Source organism: Natrix helvetica (assembly GCF_964273705.1).
Source record: "Natrix helvetica genome assembly, chromosome: 4".
Lineage (NCBI taxonomy): Eukaryota > Metazoa > Chordata > Lepidosauria > Squamata > Natricidae > Natrix > Natrix helvetica.
In genome coordinates, this window is record NC_138550.1 from 105853803 (window position 1) to 105878067 (window position 24265).

The window sequence follows — 24265 nt, forward strand, 5'->3', positions numbered from 1 at the left end:
CTCCTGCTTCTAAATCATTACTTTACCAATCCTAGACTTAACTCCTGCGCATGTGTGTGTATAGCCATTATGCTTAGAAATATCCAAAATAAGAAAAATTTGCTTTTATCAACATTAAGTCAAAGTAAACGTTTCATTTAACTAATGATGAGAAAGTTAATATAAGCCCATTAACAAGTTAGCAATCTGAGCCAATGTTTCTGCCTGGTCACTTGCTAAATTGGTGCTCAGAAAAGCCCTAGAGATATGATCAGTTTGGAACGAGATTCCAAAATTAGAAAGAAAAATGTAAAATAATATTAAAAGGTCCATAATTTGAATTGTTAATTTAGTTTCTTCATATACTGAAATTCAGCGTCTATGTCTTAATTACATTTGAACCTTTTCCAAAAAGCATGGTTCAAACAGCAGCAGAATAAGTGGTGGGGTCGGAATCACAACTTAATTCTTAAGTTTGTGCAAGAAGCCATGATCTTAATTTTGTCAATAGGCAAAAGATTATAGAATACCCTTCAGGTAGCCATTTCTGGGCAAGTGCAAATCATTCTAATATCCACCTCAAATATTAGTTACCGGCATATTACATAGTAGTAGTCTTTAGGAATCCTGAAATGGCAATCAAGTGGTGACCTTGGAAAGAAATACTTGGCTCAAGAAATAACCAGGAGTTCTATGAAACACAAAATGATTTTGCAGAATGAATGGATAATTTTCAAGTTTGTATTATGAATGGTCCATGTTCTGCATTGGGTGAGCATTCCTGTTTGAAAATGTAATTTAATGCAAATTACCTGCCTCCTACTATGACATGTCATTATATATATATAATGTATATATATATATGAAAATTTGAAGAAAAAAATAGCCAGGGATGGCAACGGAGTTGTTGGGGTTTTTTAAAGTCCAAAAAATATGGAGAATCGACTTGACATGTTTTGTTTCTAAGCAATGCACAAGCTACTATAATTCAGATACAACAGGTATTGTTCTTCTATCTAGACATATTTAAGGCACTGTGTGTCAGTTTCCAACACCATATACACATTTTACTCTTGCCAGGATTTTATTTTCCTCACCCTGTCAAAGGGTGCTATGTTTTCAAATCCTATTACAACGGGGAAATAATCTGAAGTTTTGATTCTTTCAAACAAACAAACAAAAAACCCACGTTTATTTTCCTTTGAATAGATTTCTGAGAGCGTTATCTCATACCTGTATCATATTCAAAAACAGAAATGGTTTTAGAATAATTTATCCACAGCTTCTATCCATTCAGTTATTGCAGCCTGGCAAGCCTCAAACTGTTCCCAAAGCCTCATCTGTTCGTCAAATAATGAATTTTCCTCCTTGCAATATGCCTGTTAAGTGTGCATATCTCTTTCTTCAATCTGGACTGTACCCGGTCCCTGAACCAGATATCTCAAAATAAATATGTCTAATGCCTGGCAAGCTTAATTATCCATAGTTAAAGTGTGTCCAGTTGACTCTATCAGAATATTCATTCACATGAACCCAGTGGCGTAGCGTGGGTTGTCAGCATCCGGGGCAAGTAATTTGCGCCCCCTAACCCGAGGGCGGCCCGACTGCAGCTGCCCCTGGGTCGGCATCAGTCAAGTGAGGCTCTCCATGCTGGCCTCCTGCCTTCCTCCCGAGGAGGAGCTCGACAGGGCAGCGGGAAAAGGTTCGACTGAAGGGAAGCAGGTGCCGCGGGGGTGGGAGGCGCACTGGGGGCTTCGGGAAGGCGCCGGCTCCCCGGGGTGCTCCAGGCGGAGCGGGAGGACGCGGTGGCGTTGCAGCCGCGGGCAGACGGAGCGCAGCGCCGCTCTCCTTCGGCTCCCGCGGGGGCGGCGTGGCGGGTCTTGGCGGCTCCGCTGGGAGGTAGGCGGTGCGCAGGAGGGGCCTGGGCGTGCCAGGGCCGGGAAGCTTAGTTCGCGGGCCAAGCCGGGTGCGGAAAGAGGCGGCCACAGTCCGGCAAAGGGCGGCGCGGGGCGAGTCAGGGCGCCCCCCCCAGATGTTGCGCCCGGTGCGGCCGGCACCCCCTGCACCCCCCACGCTACGCCACTGCATGAACCTGAAACTAAATTACACATGCAGGATCAGGACCCTAGGAGAGCATACAAAGCCACTAGGAAATGTGAGTTCATAAAGAGATAAGACAATTTTATTCCAGAAAAATTGTCACAATGAATTCCATGGAACTTATTTCTGCACAGATTTGTGCAGGACTCCAATGAAAAGCAACATAACATCTGCACCAAAAATTTGCATAGCAGTGCAATGATTGATGATATATTTCAAACAAAAACACATGTGTAGTCATATTACAGAAGTGATAGTACTGGATACTAGCCTATTTCCAGGATTAATTTGAAAACTATTTTTAGCTTTTTAAACCTTTTTGGTGTTTTTTTTTTGCAAAAAAACTCCTGACTTACGCCCACAATTGAGCCCAGAATTTATGTTGCTAAGTGAGAAATTTCTTAAGTGAGTTTTGCCCTATTTTACAACCATTCTTGTCCCAGTTGTTAAGTGAATCACCACAGTAGTTAAATTAGTAAGAGTTGTTAAATGAATCTGGCTTCCCTATTCTTTGCTTATCAAAAGGTCACAAAACGGGATTACGTGACCCCAAAACATTTATTATATGAAAGTAATTAACAGTATAACAAATAACAACAACAATAACTAAATACTAGCTATATCAAACTGATCTTCAGGAAAGACCAAAGGAAGAAACAGTGGACCACCTAGTTAGCTGCTGCAAGAAGATCACACAGACTGAGTGAAAAAAAAGCCCAACATGACAAAGTAGCAACAATGGTGCATTGGTGGGACTACAAAATAGACAAAAGAAGCAGAAAATGAAGAAGCTAAAGTGCTCTGAGTCTTTAGAATTCAGGCAACCACCTGCCACATCATACTCCTGTTGATAAGAAAGGCAAAAAAAAAAAAGACTGAATAGTGGACATCTGAGAACAGCAGAATAGAAAAGAAAGAACTGGTGAAAATCACAAAATACCAAAACTTGCAAACAGATGAAGGACTAGTGTTTACAGGGGGTAGTACCAATAGTGATAGGCACCTGAGGTGTAATCCCAAAGTAACCGGAGTGCTACTTGAATACCATCGGCATTGTCATCGTCAATCAATTGCAAAGGGCAGTTTTACTCAGAGCAGCTTACATCCAGTGACGATGGTATCTTTAACACCGTCAAACATCAGCGTCTGCCTAATCTAGGTTGTTGGGAAAGACTCAATAGGTGGATAAAAACTCCAGATCCAGTATAAACATTTGGCTGACTATGTAACCAACAATAACAACAATAATAATAGATAGCCTCGTCGAAATTTGACCAATTTGGGAATCCCTGATATAGAGGAAAATAAGAGGATCCTGGTAGCCCATTCAAAAGAATAGGCAAAACCAGAGATTGGAGTCAAGGTAAAAATTGTTTGACTTAATCTAGATAATTATATTTTATATACACTTAATATTTTTCTCCATTTTAATAATTTCCGCTTCCAAGCGCACTATAATTTAACAGCATGTGAAAGAGGTTTCAGAGATTTAATTTTTCTTTAGAAGAAAACTATGTACTTAATATTAGACTATGTAAATATTAGAAATGAGAGATATTGTGCTGTGCACAAACGCAGTAAATTTTTGCTATTCATTAGCAGCCTGGCTTTTTCAGACTTCCATGTGTTTCTATTAAAAATGCTGCTATATTAAGAATAAGCTTAACTACTGGACATCTTTAAGTAGCAGCATTTAAAGCTTGAATGGAAGTTTGAAAAAAAATAGGCTGTTTTATTGTACAGTAGAGGGGAGCTATGCTCATACAAGATTCAAAATACTACTTTAAAAATTATTCTCAAAATATGCATAGACCTATTAGATATTCTGAGCAGTCATTCAAGTGAAATGCAATAAATTTTGGCTATACTTTTTATACGAAGAGTTTCATCTACATAAGAAATTCTGATTGATGTATATATAGCAGGAATTAAAATCCCAAGCATAGCATTGGGAACAAATACCTTAGCCAAAAGAAAAAGAGATAAACTCACATTTCCCCCCCAATAAAATATAACAGATTTTTAAAATCTGTACTTCCATTATGTCAGCAGCAAAATGATGGATACATCTAAGATATGGTGATTATTATAATTTTATTTGTAATGGTTAATGCTGAATAGGAACTAAGTCAGTGGGAGTAAAAAAGACTTGAGACTCCAGCTTTGCTTTTTATTAAGCCAGCTACATACCGGTACTACATAATAAAAAAGCCACCCACTGACTTACATATCTAAGAAAAATTGACATAAGTCTACATACAGGGGTAACCTTTTGGCTTGCCTGAGCCACTTTGAGTGAAGAGGAATTGTCTTGGGCCATATATAAAATATATAATATAGTTAATGTATATAAAATTACATACATAATAATGTTAAGTTTACAATGTTGTGGGGCCACATTACTAGCCATTCAGAGCTGCATGTGGCTCATAAGCCACAAGTTAGACATGCCAGGTCTAGGACTTTAACCACTACCCTACACCAGCTTACAATTCTTCAGCTATTGTAACATTTTATATGCCGTGCTAATTGCAGAATGTATTTTCTACAAAATATTACTTGTTGGATGGAATCAAATATAAAACTCTTGAAGACTGAAACGTAACTCCATTAATATGTTTTACAATCATATCTCATAGTTTTAATGCAGTCTTAAGTGTTGTCTTTTACCTAATATTTGATGCTGGATAGGAGGAAAAAATCCCTCTTCATTCCCGCCTCCCAAAGAATGTTGTATAATTCGATTCCTAATGTTTTATGATAAAGTTTTACTTGATATATGGCAGAGGATTTATTGTATACTGCAAATAAACCAACCATGTACTACCCTGTAGTGAATCATACATATCAGATTAGTATTTTTGACTTTGAGTTTTGTACAGTAAGAGTACAGTAGTTGAAAACAATGAACAAATCAAATGACAGGTTACCAAAGTGATGAATCACTTACACTGTAAGCTGTCAAATTGGAGAGCTACCAATCAGTATATGCTATTGGTTACAGGAGTTTTGAATGAATATGAAAACTTTTTTTATAAAAGTTTTTTTATTTTTTATTTTCAAAACAAACACAACACATAAAATCTTCCTTCTTTACATACTGTAGAAAGTGTATCAGTTGGTTACAAAAAGGCTTACGTGCATCTCTTCCACAGTCAACAAACATAATTCATATTAACTCAAATATTTTAACTCAGATATTTATACGTTACCATCATCATACCTCCATTTTCATTTGACTATAATTGTTTAAACGGCCTTCATCATAAAATATACCAAGATTTAATACATAACCACATACAAGCATTTCATTTACTATTTCTAAAATCCTCCAATAACAATAAATCCTTATGTCCTCTTCTAGCTAAACATCCATAATATTTAATAACAAAGTTTTCTAATCCTTCTTTCCAAATCACTGTTTACAATTTATATCCAATTTCCTTATGTTGTATCCATACATATATATACCTTGTTATCATTATCCCTCCTTTATTTTACTATATCCTGTATCATAACATTTCCCCCCTAATATTCAAGACTTACCTGTTATCTAATTTAGTTCTTTTTTATTAAACTTTATATACAATCCAAAAGAATTTCTAATCTTCCTTTCATGGGTACCATTCAATATTCATATCTCATTATTGCTTATCATAACACTACACATTGTATACATTATCATTATCAATTATTTATTTAACTATATCTATTGTCACTAAATTTCACTAGGTTTAACTAGTTTTAAATTATACTCTATCAACCTGTATCTTTCCAGTAGCAAAACAGTCTCATATCTTCTGCCATTTGTGGTGTCAGTCTTCTAATCATCTCCTTAATCAACTTTGTATGGACTCCTCTTAGCAACTCTTTGCTTATAAAAACTCTTTGCTTATGCAATTTCGATGCCCTTTTTCTGTTTCCTTAATCAGCTTATCTTTGATTTTCGGTAGGTGTTATCAATGCTATTGCTAATAAGATTTCTCTCTTTAAATCCATAAATTCTTTTGTTTTTTTCTTCTTCTGTATCTTGCCATTTGGGGTAGATTTCCTCTCTATTTAATTCCTCTTTCAGTATTCCACTCTTTCTATTTTCAGAAACAAACCAATCACCATAAATATCAGCAATTTTAATTTCTTTATATTCATTTTCCTCTTCGATTTTTAGGATTTTAACCGCCACTTTTACCATTTGATGAACATCTTCATCATATTTTGCTGTTAGATGCACTAAATCTTCCAACTTCTTCTCTATCCTTTCACATGTATTTGATAATTTCTGTATTTCTGAGAATATCTTTTGCAGACTTAAAACTTCTTTCTGCTGTTGAAATTGTGCCATTATCTCCAGCTAACAAATACGGCTGCTCTAGTTTAGAAGGTTTTAACAGGATTAAGCATATTCACAATAACATTTCATTTTCACCTTTCTCTGGTTAAAAATATACTTCAAAGGAACATCTGTGTGCTTTTGTTCTTATCATTCTCTATAAACAAGCAGTGAGACCTTGAAGTGCCAAGCCAGGATAATCAGTGAAAAAAAAATAAAAGGTTTCATTTCCAATACACAAACCTTCAGCCTCTGATTAAGTATTATTATTGCAATATTGCATTTTTCTTTGTTTCTTTTTGTATCTTTTTTGTATTTTAAGTTTAAAAAAAAGTCCGATTCTTAAATGAGTTAGAAAAACACCCACAGTAATGAAAGGAGAATTTTAGTCCATAGGTTACAAAGAATAGTAAAATAAAAAAAGAAGAAGAAAACCTAATCCATTCGTTTTAAAAGGCTTGCATAAATTCCATCCGTGAAGATAGCATTTAAAAAGATAACCCACTGTCCAAAACCATTCCAAATTTAATTCTGCCGCTTATTTCTTCTGTTCTCCAATTTAAATTAATTTTTAGTTTTTTATAGGCAGTCACTTTTAAAATGGTAAAAATTCCTCACCAGCTGGAAACACTTTCTTTCCGTATCCTTCTGTTTTGGAGCCGCCCCGACTTCATTAGCCTAATGGCTGTTTTTTTTGTCACCGGCTTGAAGAACTTCTCTTGGATCAATCAGGGACTTTGCGATGTTCCTGAGATCAGCAAGACGTATTCTTCCTGTTCACCGTCTCTGCGGGACGGTTTAGGTCCGTTTCGACCACCCAGGGCAAAAGTATTGACTGCAATCTCAGATCACACGTCGTTTAGTCGCGACTTCGGCTCCTCCTCCGAATATGAAAACTCTTATAACACTCTAAAAATAGGAGCCTTGAGCAACATGCAATTGTTCAATCAGATCTATTTCTAGAATTGTTTAGAGGCTAAGATAATGTCCTAAGCAACTCACAAATACAGTGCATAAATAAATTTATCCTAGGAAAACATCAAGACTTTAATATTTTATTTTTATCCAAGGCCCTCCTTCCTGCGATGCCGTCTCATCATGGTGAAGATAGAATATAGAAGATAGGAAATAGCCTCAGATAAGATGTGTAGCAGCTATTATTGAAACTTGAAGTTAACCTAGAAAGATAGGAGAGAATGAGAAAGAAATCCAAGATTGCCAGGCCTTGACTCTATTTGGCATAACAAAAGAAACTTAGTCAGGCTTTCAATATTTTTATCATGCCCTATAACAGGGGTCTGCAACCTTAAAGACTCAAAGAGCCATTTGGACCCGTTTCCCACAGAAAACACTGGGAGCCACAAAACCTGAGTGGGTGTGGCCAACTCAACATTATTCACGCCCATCTAGTCACATGACCCCCTAGCCACACCTACCCAGCCAGTCATTGGGGCAAAAAAATGTTGTTAAAAAACATTCAGAACAAAAATCTTTCCCTCCCACCCTCTGTATCTCTCTCCCTATCTCCCCCACTCTCTGTATCTGTCTCTTTCTCTCCCTCTCTGTATCTGTCTCCCTGTGTCTCTCTCCTCCTTTCCCTATCTTCCTCCCTCTCCCCCTCATCTCTGTCTCCCCCTCTGTATCTCTCTCTCTGTCTCTCCCGTTTCATTTTGGGTCTCTCTATGTCTCTATCTCCCCCCTCTCTCTTTCTATCTCCCCCCATCTCTGTATCTCTCTGTGTGTCTCTCTCTGTCCGGCTGTGGTTGCGAGAGAAGAAGGGGGAAGAGGAGGGTCCTCCTCCAGACTGCGAAAGTCCCCCAGGCAAGTTTTAAAGCTATGGCTAGATGCTGTGGGCCTGATCCCCTTTCTGTCATCCCCTCTTCCCGGATCCCATTCCCACCTCACCAGCCCTCGTTAGTGAAGCTGGTGTCAGTTGTGGCTGGATTGGGCCAGTATCTTGTGGCAGAGAGCAGGTTGTGCAAGTGACTGAGGCACGCCCAGCACCAACAAGGGCCAGAAGAAGCTCCAGCAAAAGTGAGGCGCCAGAGAATCAACCCTGGCTGCTTCTCCACTGCTGCCCTTACCTTCTCAGGCCAGGCAAGGAGTGACTGGGAGGGGGGGCAGCCAATGATGGGGTCACCTGACACAGAGCCACAGCAGAGGACCCAAAGAGCCGCATGTGGCTCCGGAGCCACAGGTTGCAAACACCTGCCCTATAACAATAAGAGAGAATTACAGAAGTTCATGCAAGGTCCAGTTCTTGACCTGTCTAGCTTGAAGGATTGACATCAGATTAATATTCCTGGGGGGGGGGGGTGAACAAAAAATTCTGGGAATGTACCCCAAGAGTATATGCTCCCAAAACTGTCACCCAAAGGATGAAGGTCATCGCAGCTGCTCAACTGAAGTGGGCACTTTCATTTGTTACCTATAATACAGGAAGATGATCACTTTAATGACATTGGCAAAGAAATAACTTCATCCTGCATGGAGAAGGCAGTGATAAGCCACTCTTGTATTTTACCAAGAAACCCACCTGGTTAGGCAAAATAAAGTAACCGGCAATATCTGAAGATGGCCTCTCAGGCCAGATGGCACTCAATATACTACTGAGGAACTGCTGGGCATCTTTTAGAGTACTAATGTTGATAATCCCAGATTAATGAAAAGTATAATAACCAGTATTGTATTGTTGTAAAGATCAGATCAAGCTGGAGCTCAAGAAGCAGGATTGGAAGAGTACTGGATGAATTTTGGTGATAGATAAAATCCCTGTGAATAACATGGATATCCAAAGAAGCAAAGTAATGGATCACAAAATTAACCAATCCAAGTTCTTCAAGCATCCATGAGCAGGCTCAAATTATTACATTTTGGACACTTTATGTGAAAACCCTGTTCCCTTGAGAAGGACAACAATGTTGGGAAAGATGGAAGGAAAAAAAGGATGATTAGCACCAAGGTAGATTGACTTAATTAAATGGCAGTGAGTGCACAGCTGGAATATACATAGGGTCAAGTTGGGGTCAGATTATCCTGGAGAAGGTCTGTTTATGTGGGTGGTAAGGGTCAATGTTGGCTTAATGACACATACAGGAAGTCCTCAACTTACGACCATAACTGAGCCTAAAATTTATGTTGCTAAGCAAGACAGATGTTGACTTTTACCCTATTTTTTGACCCTACTTGTCATTTGTTAAGTGAATCACTGCAGTTGGTAAGTTAGTAACATGGTTGTTAAATGAATGTAGCTTCACTATTGACTTTGTTTGTCAGAAGGACACAAAAGGGATCGCAAGACTCTGTGACATTGCAACAGTCATAAATACATGCCAGTTGCCAAGCCTCCAAATTTTGATCACGACCTCAGGGATGCTGTAACAGTCATTAGTGTGAAAAACGGTTGTAAGTCCCTTTTTCCAGTGCCTTTGTAACTTCGAAAGGTTACTAAATGAATGGTTGTTAAGTCAAGGACTACATGTAATCAATCAGTTGGATTTTTAAGAATTATTGCTGCCATAAGCTATAACTATTTGGCATTATTGAAAGTTGATTTCAAACTTAGTGATATATGCATTTAAGGAGAGGTATGCAACTCTCCCAACCCTGCAAACTAAAAATACCTCAAGCTCACTCATCTTTTTTCTGTCAAGTTAAAAAATATATTTATTAGATCAAAATTATCTGAGTGCTAAGGCTCATGAGCTTTTATACTTCTTAAAATTGAGGCTGCTCTTCCTGAGAGAGAAACAGCATTATTTGAACTAAGACCCTCACAAACACTTGAGCAGTTCTAGAGAAAGAATGATATTGCACAGAACTGTAATACAGAGGGTGTTCTCATATACACAGTAGTATCTCAGTACTCATTGTTAATTGGTTCCAGGAGGCATGATGAGTACCAAAAACAATGAGTACCAAACAATCCCCCCCGCCCCCCCATAAGGAACAATGTAATGGGATACAAGACAGATGCCATTGAAAAATTCTACATTGGGCATTGACAAAATTTTCATATCAAAATGCGTTGAGTACCAAATTCAATTAAGTTTCAAAGCAATTGAGTACCAAAATAGTACTGTAAGCTTATGAAAGTAAAGTCTTCTATGAGACCCGAGGCTTCTGAAAAAAAATGAGGCAAATTCACACATGGAATTTGAAAATGTTTTTATATCTCCTCAATCAAATTCAAACGTTCCTCGTTATATACTTAATGCCTTTTATTTTACACAATGAATTTCACCAATTTTTTCACTGTATTTTACTTTAAAACGGCTGTTCTCGTTTTAACTATGGAATTATTGTAATTGACTTTGAGATTTAATAAATAGAATAAGGATTAGCAACCTTTATAGATGCCCAAACTAGCATGGGCATTAAAATAATATTTTGAAAGACATGTTTGAAATTTTGGTCATTATTAAAAATAATAATTTTGACATTCCACAGATACCATCTGGGATACTGTACATGCCAAGACACCCACAAATATCATTCTAGCAACTTCTAAAAAAATGAAACTGTTATGTGGATTATGAAGGCATGCAATATACTTAAGAACATCACTCATCCTGACTGTATGTGAGGAACATTATATTCTTACTACCTCCTGTAGTTTACAAACCTTATGTTTGATGGCAAAAATTAATTCAAGCTCTAACAAATTGTTCCCATTTCCTTTATCATCATTAATATTTTCAAAGCTTTATGTTTCAATCCTGAAACGTATGGGTTTTTTAAAAGGATTTTCACTGCTTTTTTGAAGTGTCAGATACTAATTATAAAAGTGCACACTATAATCAAGCATTTCTAAGTAATGTTGTAATTATGTGTGAATTATTATCCTTTACTGGAGCATGCCGTCAACTGGCAAATTATTTATTTTTCTTATATTGTAAACAAAATATTTAGGAAAAGTAGGTCATATACTTAGTCAATATCTTCATGCAGAAAAATAGTTTTAGTATAACTTAATATGATATACTAAAAGACAGATGATCAAAGTATATTCTCTAGTTTTTCATTCTTACCCCTTCAAATTACCACCGTATGTGCTAAGCAGAGAACTCTTGGAAAATTATCAGAAAACATACAATCTTGATTTTTTTTTTTAGCACCAGCTTTAATAATATAATACAATAGAAGAAAACCAAAATCAAGAAAAGCTTTAGAAACAGAATCCTAAATAAAAAGTTTCTATTTGCTGAATGTAATCTATAACGGTGATGTAATATTCTTTTGATACTATGAATGAGATCTTTTATCTCTCTTAGACAACATTTAGATTTTAAAAATAATAACCATATAAATATTAACAATTTCATAAAACTCTGAAATATCATGCTTTTTAGCTAGGAAATAAATACATGTTATTTTTAATGATGTTAAGGGACAATATGCTTTTATGTTTCAATTTTGAGAATGCATTCCTAAATATCCTAAATAAAGTAACATTCCTAAATATCAACTGTACAGTTTAGAAAGTTGATAAAGTATGACATTCATACCTAGTTTATTGCTAAATGTATGTTGAAGACAAAATCATAACACAAAATTTACACAAGACACATTTTGTGAATAACAAATTTCTTTTAAAATAACATTTCTCCCTTTATCCTTTTCTTATAAGCAATTCACCTTTTCAAGTTAACATTTCTATAATGCAGTTATCATCAATTAGATATTCAGCCCAGTGGTGGTTTGCTAGCTAATTTACTACTGGTTCGCGCAGAAACGTCCGGGTGGGTGGGTGGAGCCTCCCGCCGCCGCGTCTATCAGTTTGGCCGAACCGGCCCAAATCAGGAGCAACCCACCTCTGATTCAGCCTAAATACAAAAAGAACTAATAATATGTGTGGTTCCAACTCAACAATATTCAACGTGCAAATAAGAGAAAATTAGCTTTCTCCAATTTAAACACATGTGCAATCTGAAAGTTGAAATGGAATTGTCTTTAACAGTAATCATTTGGTGTTGTTCGCCATGTCAACATTCAATCAGACCTATATAGGAAATAGCAAACATATTCAAATAGTCATCATTCTACAAAATTGTATTCAACTAGCATTTACATAATACTGAAGTTAAGCAGTATCCCACAATTTACTGTTCTTGGGAATGGCAGCCACTGATTTTTATTAATTTCATCTAAATGTTGACAGCAGCACCTTAATGCACATAGAAAGGAGGGGCTTTCATTGTGACATCATATGCTTCATTCTGATATCCCTTGCCTGTGTTGTAGCCTGTGGGTCGCTGGCCCCTCCAGCAGCTGAATCAGATGAGGTGTCGTGGGAGTCAGGGTTAGCATCAAGGCAACCTGAGAGCTCCGAGGGGGGAGAGGGAATAGAGCTGGCAGAGAGAGAGAGAGAGAGAGACAGAGGTGGAGCCTGGGCCATCTATCAGCCCTCAGATGGAGAGTCAACAGCCCCCAGGTCTGGAGGTGGCTGATGAAGAAGAGGAGGAACAGCTGGGTCTAGTGCCTGACATGCAGATGCATAGAAGGCAGAGGAGAGGAGAGCAGTGGAAATCTGTGGGCTGATTCTTGGGACGGAAGAGTCACCGCTGCTAACGAAACCCCACCCTAGCTCTGGGGATAAAAGGCAGGGGGCAGAGATGAATAGATGTGGCAGACAGCTATTCATCTCCCTGCCGACAGACTTGTTAGCCTGCTGTGAGAGAGAGACATTTTACCAAGGCTGCCAGCACTCCTAAAAAAGGAATCTTTGAGTTAACTACAAAGGGTTTGTCATGTTTGGGGAGCTGGGTCAGAACAGCCTGTCTCTCAGGTGCCAGTGGTTCTTAGTTTCCAAAGAAAGGTAGGCAGTCCATCAGCTACCTCAAATTCAATAGACTTGAAGAAGACAATCAAGTAAGAGAATAGACTTACAAATAAGAAATTGAATTGTGTCATGAATATCAAATTGAACAGAAATCATGGAAATACATATTAAGAGTTCAGATTTTACTATGAAAAAGCTTCCCTGATTCTGACTGCTATCTATATTCTTCAAAATTATTTTGAATCCACTTCCTAGATAGTTCTTGGCCCTTTCTCTGTAGAACGACGTCCAATTATTTATTTGTAATAAATGTGGTCCAGTGCTTAGCTCATCCTTTTTTGCGTGGAGACAACAAGTTGGAATGAAATTCTTTTTCTCTTAATGAAGTGTAGTTCCCCAGAGAACACTTCACAAGAGGAAGAACAAGATTTAATGCTCTCACCTTTGCAAGCTTATTACAGTTCCTCCACATAAATGAAATGGGGTAGCATTGCCTCAGCATTTTCTTGTTCAGCATGGAAACCTATGCTCATTTTTAGCACCCTTTTGACAACCTGACAAATGTCTCTTTAGTATAATGTTTGCAATGCAAAATCTTGCATAATTAAATAAACATAATGGCTTTGATCCCAATTTACTTGTATCTGAACTAAACCCACAGAACTCAACTGAGAAATTTAATCATGATTAACACATTAATTTTAATGGATCCATTCTAAGTGTGCCTAAGACTGAATCCATGCCTACAAATAAAGTCGATCATTTATTACAAAACAAGAAGTTTTGCTTTTTGTAAATGTTTCACCGTTCTAACTAATGTTCTCCTGCCACAGATGTGTCATTTCTAGGAAATTAAACGATTAATGTTATTTCTTTAGCAAAAGTTTATATGCTGCCTGTATATATATATATATATATATATATCAAAGGGAATATCCCAATCCCCTTTCATTTCACTAGAGGAAATGGTGCCAGGAGTATTGGTAGTTTCTTTCTATATCCACTATTAAGTTGAAACATGGTTGAAGGAAAGTAATACTCAAGATGGTTAACTAAATTACATAAACTCCCTTGTAACTGTAAGCCAAATTAGTTGATAGATATTTCAACATAAATATATCATGAGTAAGGCTGGATTAAAAGAAAAAAGAACTGCAAATATGCTAATGATACCACTCTGGAAGTAAGAAAGGCATAAGAAATGTCTAGCTATAGGTGAAGAAAGAGAGTCTTTTTCCTCAGTGTTTTGGGATGTCCTATCCAAATCTTGAAATTATTACAAATTCCCTTCATCTTGCCATTAATAAAAAAATGTTGAAGGATTTGGGGCCCAATCAATATTTTGTTACACTTTTTTAAACTAATATTAAATTGAGTAGCAAAACAGAGGGTATTTTTTCAACTACATCAAATTATTCAGTAGAGATCTTTATTATTTTTCCCTTCTTTCTTTCTTTCTTTCATCTTTCTTTCCTTTGCATTTCTTAAATCATGGCTGAAATCTATCTTGCAATCCTAAATTTTCTCCCTCCTCTTTTTGATTTCCAAACCAAATTTTAAAAAATTGAGAGTTTTTGTCTTTTTAAATGTCTTCTGTTCCTACCACTTTCTTCGTTGTCTTCTTCTTAGAAAACTTAAATTACATCCACAAATGAACCTCCATCTCTTTTTCCAAAAAGTACTCTCAGATAATTGTGCAACTGCTACAGTTTTTTTATTTCCATAATTTCTAGAAAATGACAGCTGTTTTAAGTTTAAATGTAGTAATTCTCTTATACTGTTTTAGAAATATGTTCAGGCCCTCTCTTCCAGGCAGAAAAGCTATTCTTTACTGTAATGGAGCCAGGATTGCAGTGGAAATGAAACGTATTTAAGAACAACTATCAGTCATCCAAGTTTTTCTAAAGATTTTTTTCTTTGTGTATGAAAAAACAAACTATAGAATAAGTTAGATGTGAGCCATGAGCAAGGAAAGCTGAGCCAAGGAAAGCAGATGGGCAATAAGTAAATTATTGACAAACATGAGGCCCTCTATCATCTTTTTGGTAGTGATGGTCCTCCAGCAGCCCAAGAATCATTGCCGATGCCAACACACCCAAAGGCCCTAACATTGGTCAAACAAATTCAGCCACAATGTTTATGATGATATCATAAACACTTCCAAATGGCATCCTGTGACCCTGTCAGGGGAAATTTCACCCTGAGCTAATGAGGTGTAGACCGTCAGCTTTCCTAAAAAGTATATCTTCAGAAAAAGCGAAAATAAGATCCGATAACATGTGCTAATTAAAAACAAACTTTTAATATGAAAATAAAATGAAAACAAATCTATCTAATTGTTACATTTTGGCAAGAGCAATTGTCGTCCACCTTCTTGGCAGACGAACAGAAGATCAAAAGTAAAGAGTTCTCTGGAATGTGTGATGTATTAAGAAATGTGTTAAGAAGCATGCGCAGTAAATCATTGTCAGATAAGGCCTATGACCTGCGCAGTAACTATTCAGTTCAGCTAGCAAACAATTAACGCAGTGACAGACCCTTCAGAAAGTCAGGAAAGTTTTCACACACCTTCTACATCTCTTCTTGACCATGTTGGGGATAATGGGATTACTAGCAGTTCAGTCCTGACTGTCTTTGTTTAGCCATGTCAAAAACTTTCCTCTATATTCTCTGGAATGATATTTTGTCAGAAAAAAATATTCTGATTTAAAAATGTAATTTTTATTGGAGAAGGAAAAATCACATAAAGCCTTTATTTTTAGTTAATAAACTACAAGTGGCTTCAGTTTAACAAGTGTCAGATGCAAATTATCTTGGGATAAATTGCAGTGCCACCTTCAAGAATGACTACAGAAGATTCATGAAAACGTACCTTTTTATAGAAGATCTTATATATATTACATGTATTAAAATGGGTTCAGAACAATAAGACAACATTAAAACCATTGAATGGACCAGTTTAGCATAATTCTAATTTCTTTCCTGTAAATGGTTAGAAGAAAAAATGAATGTCATATAAATTTGCATCAGGTTGTAGGCCAAGTAATGCCATCTGTGTACAGAAGGACTACACAAATTAAATAAATGTTCTACATTATTCATGACTATTGTTCCTGGACATCTTGCATGATACGCTAAAACAGAGGAAACTTTAAGGTCTCAAGGCTGTAGATTAATTATGGGTGATGGGATAGAAAGGACAGAAGCCTTCAGCATGCAGGTTACAGCAAAAAAGCCTTTCTAGGTTTTTTTTATTAAAGACTAAACTATATCAGAGCAAAGCTTCAGCTGAATCAAGTTGCATTGAGACTATATTTGGAAATGGGTATTTTAGATAAGATTTGGTAAATTAAGAAATTATCTTTGTCTTTGTCATTTCTGTTTGTACTTTCCACTCTCTTATATACCCCAGGTTTAAAACAGAAAATGCTTAGAATCCATGTCTACTACTGTTACTTCTACTTAATTGAAAAAAGGTGCTAATGAGACTTCCAGGAAAGAAATGACAGGGTGAAAATAGCTCTGCACAAAGCAGAACTGACCATCTCATGGAATGAGAAACCAGTGAGTAGACATGCTGTTCCATAATTCCTCATGGGACAGGGAAAGGACTTGAGATTGCCCACAATTTGTTGTCAAATTGGGTCAGTCACATGATGACCCACTAAACAACCATAATTCTGGGCTCAATTATAGTCGTAAATTGAGAATTAACCACATTGCAGAACTAATCTAGTCTACCAGTTAAGGGGCTGAACTAGGAGTGGAGAAGGCAAGTTCCAATTTTGCCCTAGGGATGGAAGTCAGCTGAGTGGGCTGCTCAATCTCTCTCAGCCTGCGAATAAGGCAAATTGCTTCCAAGAAAGCTGCATGGAATTGTTGGTGTCGTTTCCAGGAGTCAAGTCTGACTGGTAAGCAAAAAAAAGTAAAGAGTTAACCTTCTTAATTTCAAAACCTCTGTGTCACAGTTTACAAGATAACTTAGACCCCTTGCAGATTATAATGATATGGCAAAACACATCTTGAAGCTAGATAACATTCAGATGAATGTACCATATATTTTCATTGAACTTTAAAAAAATAATTTTAATAATGGCCAGTCTTTTAAACAACACCATGAAACATACATTGAAGTTGTTTAGATTAGAGAATAAATAGATAAACAGTAAATCATAGAGATTTAAAAAGAAAAAAAATAATGTGAGTGATGTTCTGTAATATAATAGGCATTTATATTTTAAACTATTTTATGTGGCCCATGAGATTTAAGTAAGCATCTTTCATTAAACACACATGGTGCTCATTAAAAGTATTCAGTCTACTTATTGGCATAATAAAATTTGAGGATCTTAAATGATTTACAGTGATAAGACTGCATAAATTATTTATTCCTTTTGAAATACTTAGGTCAGTTTAAAGCTCCATACATTACTCCATTACTGTATACATTAACATTTGTGTAGAAAGTTGACATGCTGACAACAGGAATCGGAAGAAATACAATGGGAAAGATTGCATCTTTCTGTTTATGATAACCTCTTAAAATCTGAACCCATTTTATCCTTGTTCTGATATAGTAGAAGACAGGACAATGGCTATGGCTATTTCAGTATTGTTTACCATCTTTAAAATTAATATTTATACCATAGTATTAAAAAAAACTCTAAAATTTGTGAGAACGATGTCAACTGAGTTACATAATACTGAGTTTAAATATACAATAATACAATAATACAATAATACAATAGTAGAGTTGGAAGGGACCTTGGAGGTCTTCTAGTCCAACCCCCTGCCTAGGCAGGAAACCCTATACCGTTTCAGACAAATAGCTATCCATCATCTTCTTAAAGACTTCCAGTGTTGGGGCATTCACAACTTCTGGAGGCAAGCTGTTCCACTGATTAATTGTTCTCACTGTCAGGAAATTTCTCCTCAGTTCTAAGTTGCTTCTCTCCTTGATCAGTTTCCACCCATTGCTTCTTGTTCTACCCTCAGGTGCTTTGGAGAATAGTTTGACTCCCTCTTCTTTGTGGCAACCTCTGAGATATTGGAATAATGCTATCATGTCTCCCCTAGTCCTTCTTTCTCTTAAGCTAAACATACCCAGTTCCTGCAACCGTTCTTCATATGTTTTAGTCTCCAGTCCCCTAATCATCTTTGTTGCTCTTCTCTGCACTCTTTCTAGAGTCTCCACATCTTTTTTACATCGTGGCGACCAGAACTGAATGCAGTATTCCAAGTGTGGCCTTACCAAGGCATTATAAAGTGGTATTAACACTTCACGTGATCTTGATTCTATCCCTCTGTTGATGCAGCCTAGAACTGTGTTGGCTTTTTTGGCAGCTGCTGCACACTGCTGGCTCATATTTAAATGGTTGTCCACTAGGACTCCAAGATCCCTTTCACAGTTACTACTACTGAGTAAGGTATCACCTATACTGTACCTGTGCATTCCGTTTTTGTTGCCTAAATGTAGAACCTTACTCTTTTCACCATTGAATTTCATTTTATTAGATAGTGCCCAATGTTCAAGTTTGTCAAGATCCTTCTGTATCTTAAGCCTATCTTCTGGAGTGTTGGCTATTCCTGCCAGCTTGGTATCATCTGCAAATTTGATGAGTTCCCCATTTATTCCCTCATCCAAATCATTGATGAAGATGTTGAAGAGTACTGGGCCTAAAACAGAGCCTTGGGGTACTCCACTGCATACTTCCCTCCATGTAGATGCAGTTCCATTGAGAACTACACGTTGAGTGCGGTTGGTCAGCCAGTTACCAATCCATCTGGTGGTGAGGCTGTCTAACCCACATTCTTCTACTTTATCTAGTAGTAGGTTATGGTCTACCTTATCAAAAGCCTTACTGAAGTCCAAGTAAACTATATCATATATATGAATCGTATGAATGAACAGCGCTGAAGATTTGCACTCATCCTCATATGCAGATTCAGAGACTGAATACATTCAGTTTTTAGTCACAGGGAAGATATCCTAGAAATCAAAGATGATCTGACACTGGTCTTTCGATGAGCTTAAAGAGTAACAAAAAGTCTATGTTAGCAGCCAACTAAATAGCTGAATTCTGGCTTTGCTATGAATCAAGTGAGAGCTGGTTTGGAAGGCAAAGCATAAATGAAGGCCAGCAACTGACTGAACTAGCAGACCCACCAGAGATTGTTGTAGATGACTCAGAAGAAAGAAGAGCAGAATTTGGAGGAACAAGTTGTGAGGGAACAGGATCTAAAAACATAATCTGTTTCTGGAGACAAAAATGAAATTCCATCAGGAATTTGTATTTAGTTCCCGTCAAGAGAATTCAGAAGGTCTGATGTGAGAATTAGGATCTGCACTATTGCTTCTGTAAGAAAACCTTACCATTACCAGTGTGGATTTAATATTTACTCAATTTAGAAGTATAAATTAAGGAGGAGACTGTGCCAAGAAGATCAAGATTAAAGCAGCAGGGATTTCAAAGATTCATAGAAAAAAATTAGTCTGTATTTTAAGGGGAAAAACCTGGCATCTTTCTAAATATCTGAACTTTTTCTGCTTCCAGTATGTGCAACTATAATGAAGCAAACTGATATACAAGGATCATCTGAATTTATAAATAATCCTTCGCTTATAACTGGACTCAAAAAATATCTTCAAGGTTATGACTACCATACTACCTTTGCAGTCATCTGATAGCATTTGGGGAGCTTGCCAATTGCCTTGCATTTATGACCAACTGCAACATCCTGCAGTCAAGGGATAGCATTTTGTCCTTTTTTTTCCTCTGGAAAAAATAGGTAAAAATGCCCATTAGATAAACTGGATTTGGATTTATAACCATATGATTTGCCCAAGAACTATAGTGACTTGTTTAATGGATGTGAGTCTCTCAACCAATGGCTATAACAATATACAACCAAAATTCTGAGCTCAATTGTGGTCGTAAGTTGAGAACCTCCTGTATTTTTGTATTGTTACAAATAAACTCTATCTCTTTAAATATGTTAGCTGTATCCCCATTTCAAATTGCATGCTATTTTATTTTATTTTATTTTACTTATTAGATTTACGTGTCGCCCATCTCATCTACTTATGATTAAAAGATTTATTTTGGTTTTTTTTCCTGAGAACAAATGAAATGGCAGCAAACATGTTTTAAAAGGAAAACTGATATTCCTAAACAGGTTAGGAAAACTTTTCGAGTTATGGTAGAGTGATGTTGTCCACAAAGTTTAGAACTCCTGACAATGCCTTTGATGAGATTGAAACAATTTTTAACTCATTAACTGCCTGTTGTTAAAAAACAAAAAAGTAGGGATCAAGACTTTTTTTAGCAGAACCAGCAAACTTGACAATTTAAGATTAAGTGGCATTGAAGTCTTCTTTCTTAATCCAGAAAATGAAGAAAATGGCTTTTATCAAAAGATACATCTATATTTCTGAACCTTTCTCTACCTCTACCTCCTCCCATGGGATACTCTGCTTTGATTAAAGAGACACTGAAAATTTTCCAAGTAAACTAAATAAAACTGTTAGGAATGCCGTTATTTATTATCATAATTTGTGTAATGCTCAGTCATGGGGCTCCAAGCAGTTTACATAACACAATACAGATGACACCAACCCACTAATTAAACTCCACATTATAAAACACATAAGCAAAATCAGAAAATTTAAAAATAAAAGCAAATTTCAAAAGGCAGCATCACAAACTAATAGAACCCAAACAAGAACATATTAATGGCCTGACATTAGGTTAAGGGCTGTCCCCAAGGTCTATCTCTCTTATGAGTTGGAGGACAAGGTCCTGGAATACGTTGATCACAAGCAAATTATGAATCCTACCTATCTACATACTATTAAGATTTTTGTTCCCATAATATTTAACTAGGCAAAACACTACATCTTATGACAGCCATTTTTGAACTGAGTTACCTCAAATAGGCTAACTTACAAATGTCCCCAAAATCTGGGATCCATAAAATTGGAATTTGGCAAATTTTATAAAACACTTGGCTCTAGTTTATGTTATAAAATTTACAATACAGTATCAATTGCAAATTGTGCTTTACGTTATTTGATAAACAGGATATGTTGGATATGTTGCCCTTGACAAATGATCCTAACAAAACACATTGAGCTTTTGAATAATATAATAATTTCGAGGGCATTCAGCATTTTCTTCTTTCCTCTCTTATCTTCTACCTTTTGTACTGCTAAGGAAAAACAAGGAAGGAAAAGTGTTTTTTTGAAAAAAATTTATTGTTTTAATTAGACAAAAATACAAAAAAAACATTCTTCATTACATCTTGTAGAAAGCATGTCGATTGGTTACAAATGAATTTCGTGCGTTACTATTCATCCTTCATATTTTTAATGTACATTTTCAGATCGAAGATCTTTATGTATTTTACCATCAATATACCATCATTCTCATTTAGCTGTAATTATTTAAATATGCTTTTATCTAGAATCATTTGCACTTGAAGACACAACCATCTACTGGCATTCATTAGCTATTCCTATAAACCCTTTTATAGCATATTCCCTTTTTTTTCCAACTCACTATCTAAGGCTTATATCTAATTGCTTTTACCAATGCCAAGACATATAAAAATCATTAAACATTATCCATTAACATTTTCTTATTATTATAGTTATCTAAAAAAAAAAGATTTTTTTACATTTATATCACATCTCCTCCCCACCAGCCCATGAAAAATTACATCTTTATAATAAAGTCTAACCAAAAGTTTGTTAATAGAGTTTATAAGTGCCCAAGAAAAATTGCATCTTTATAATAAAATCTAAACAAAAATATATTCGTGGAATTGATAAATCTTTTCCCCAGGTCGTAATTTACAGTTTATATCCAAATTATTTTTACTAATTGAGATTTTTACTTCGTTGTTGTTGTTGTTGTTGTTATTATTATTATCATCATCATCATCATCATCATGAATTATTAATTAGCAAAAAACTTTTTAAAGAAAACATTCTAAAAGTGTCTAAGAAATCTACTTATTAATCACCAAAAGTTAACTAAGTTTTGAGTTATCAACCTTCATCATCAGCCTGTATTTTTCCAGAAACAAAACTGTCTTATCTCTTAAGCCAGTTGTTGTGTCAATTCTCTTATAAACATCTTTATCAAGTTTTTAAAAACTTCTCTCTGCACTTTTTTGCTTGAAAGATCTCTCATATAGTCTTGTTGCCCTTGAATTAGTATTAAAGTTGGCATGTCTTTAATTATCCAATGTCTTTCTAAAGCTGTTTCTCTACTTAATTCCATCATCAAATGCATATCTTGACAGGGGGGGTAGAGCTCCAGATCTTCAAGTATGTAATAATAATCAAATTCACTTTTCCATGTTCCCTCCTTTCTACTTTCACTCTTAGGTGCTCCATTATTAGGTTCATCTGTTATCTTGTCTTTATCTTCTATATCTTCACTCTCTTCTTTAATTTTTGAGGCTCCAGTCCCTTCATCTTTTGTTGAGCCAGACAATAATCTATCTAGCTTCTTATCAAATCTCTCAAATCCTTCCAATATCTTTAAAATTCCATCCAAACAATCCTGGTAGCTTAGGGTTTCTTCTTCTGTATACGAATGCATATTTCCCAGAAGAAAAGAAAAAGTTTGAAATCCACTGCCACTCTCGCCTTCAATATCTCTTTTATGTATAAACATTTTTTTTGTTTTAAAATTGCTTAAACATAAGATCCTTTTAATTTTTTCAAGAAAAAAGAAATGAGGGTTCTATCTTTTCTTTTCTTTCCCTTCCCTTGTCCAAAATATTCCACAAGGACACCTGCAAGAAAAGCAGTTTGTGTCCTTGAGCCAGTATCCGTCTCTATAGACAAGCTGCAACCTCTCTAGTTACAATGTCAACAAACTCAGAGAAAATAGAGCAAAGGATACTTTGTTTCAAAAGGAGAAAAAAACCAAGTTCTGGCTTCGGAATGGCAGATTCAACTTTCTCTTATTCGTATCAAGCTTAAGGAGAACAAAGATCTCTAAGTGTCTTTAATAAAATTTAATAGTCAGATTAATAGTAAAATTTAATAGTCAGAAAGAGGAAGGATTATTAAAGTTTTAGATCAGCCAAAAAATAAAGGTAGCACAAATTAGGAGGAAAAATCAATTCATTCACTGAAGAGGAGAAACAGGAAGCATTCCAATCACTTCAATCCACAAAACGCTGCTACATAGAAGAGGAAAAAAAACTTTCTAAGGCAGTCCAATAAAGATAAATTTCGCCGCTTTATTCTTTTGCTTAAAGGACTAATTTATCTTTTTAAAAAAATTCTTTGGGCAATCATTCTCAAAGAAAAAAAAACCTCACCAGCTGGATTCACTTTCACCTTCTTTCCAGAGCAGTCTCCGACTTTGTCAGCCTGGGGGCTGTCTGTTTACCGCCGGCTTGGAGAACTTCCCTTCGGTCAATCAGGGACTTTGCGGTGCCCTGAGACCAGCAAGGATTTGTCTCCCTGTCACTGTCTCTCCAGGATGATTTAGGTCCCTACGGACCATGCAGCAGATAAAAGAATTAACGGCGGTCTCGGACTGTCGAGACCGCACGTTGTGTCGTCGCGACGTCTGGCTCATTCTCCAAAAGTTATTTTTTATATATACACTGTGTTTCACCCAAAATAAGATAAGGTCTTATTTTCTTCTGATCCCCGAAATAAGCACTTGGCCTTATTTTCGGGGAGGTCTTATTATTGTTGAGATGCAGGAGGCCGGGAGCATGGCTACCTCATGGTTGCTGCTGTGTTGCATTATTTTCCGGGGGGGGGGTATTTTAGCGCATGCACTCAAAAGCCCAATTGGGTTTATTATCCGGGGAGATCTTATTTTCGGGGAAACAAGGTAAATATATAAAATATGACTAACACCCATGAGAATCTTGAAGTCCAGTCTCACATCTTTCCAGTTTGTCACCTTCAGATAATTCTTATCATCAATTAAAAGCAATATATATATATTGATGTTTGTCCCATGACTCTGACTGATCAAATAATCTCATCATCTACTCATTACTTTTCTATACTGTAGTTGCTTTGTTTTTTGCTTTCTTTT

General features: G+C 36.2%; 1 protein-coding gene across 2 annotated transcripts in view; it reads right to left on the reverse strand.

Annotated features, from left to right (window-relative positions):
* Nucleotides 1-24265, reverse strand: part of KCNG2 (potassium voltage-gated channel modifier subfamily G member 2) — a 59304-nt gene that overhangs the window by 25083 nt on the left and 9956 nt on the right. The window contains exon 1 of one of the 2 annotated variants that reach the window (XM_081950273.1): nt 8494-8545. The exons of the other annotated variant lie outside the window; for it this stretch is intronic. The gene's annotated coding sequence lies outside the window, so the exon portion shown is untranslated. Of the gene's footprint in view, nt 1-8493; nt 8546-24265 lie in introns of those variants that run through there. 2 annotated transcript variants of the gene reach the window in all.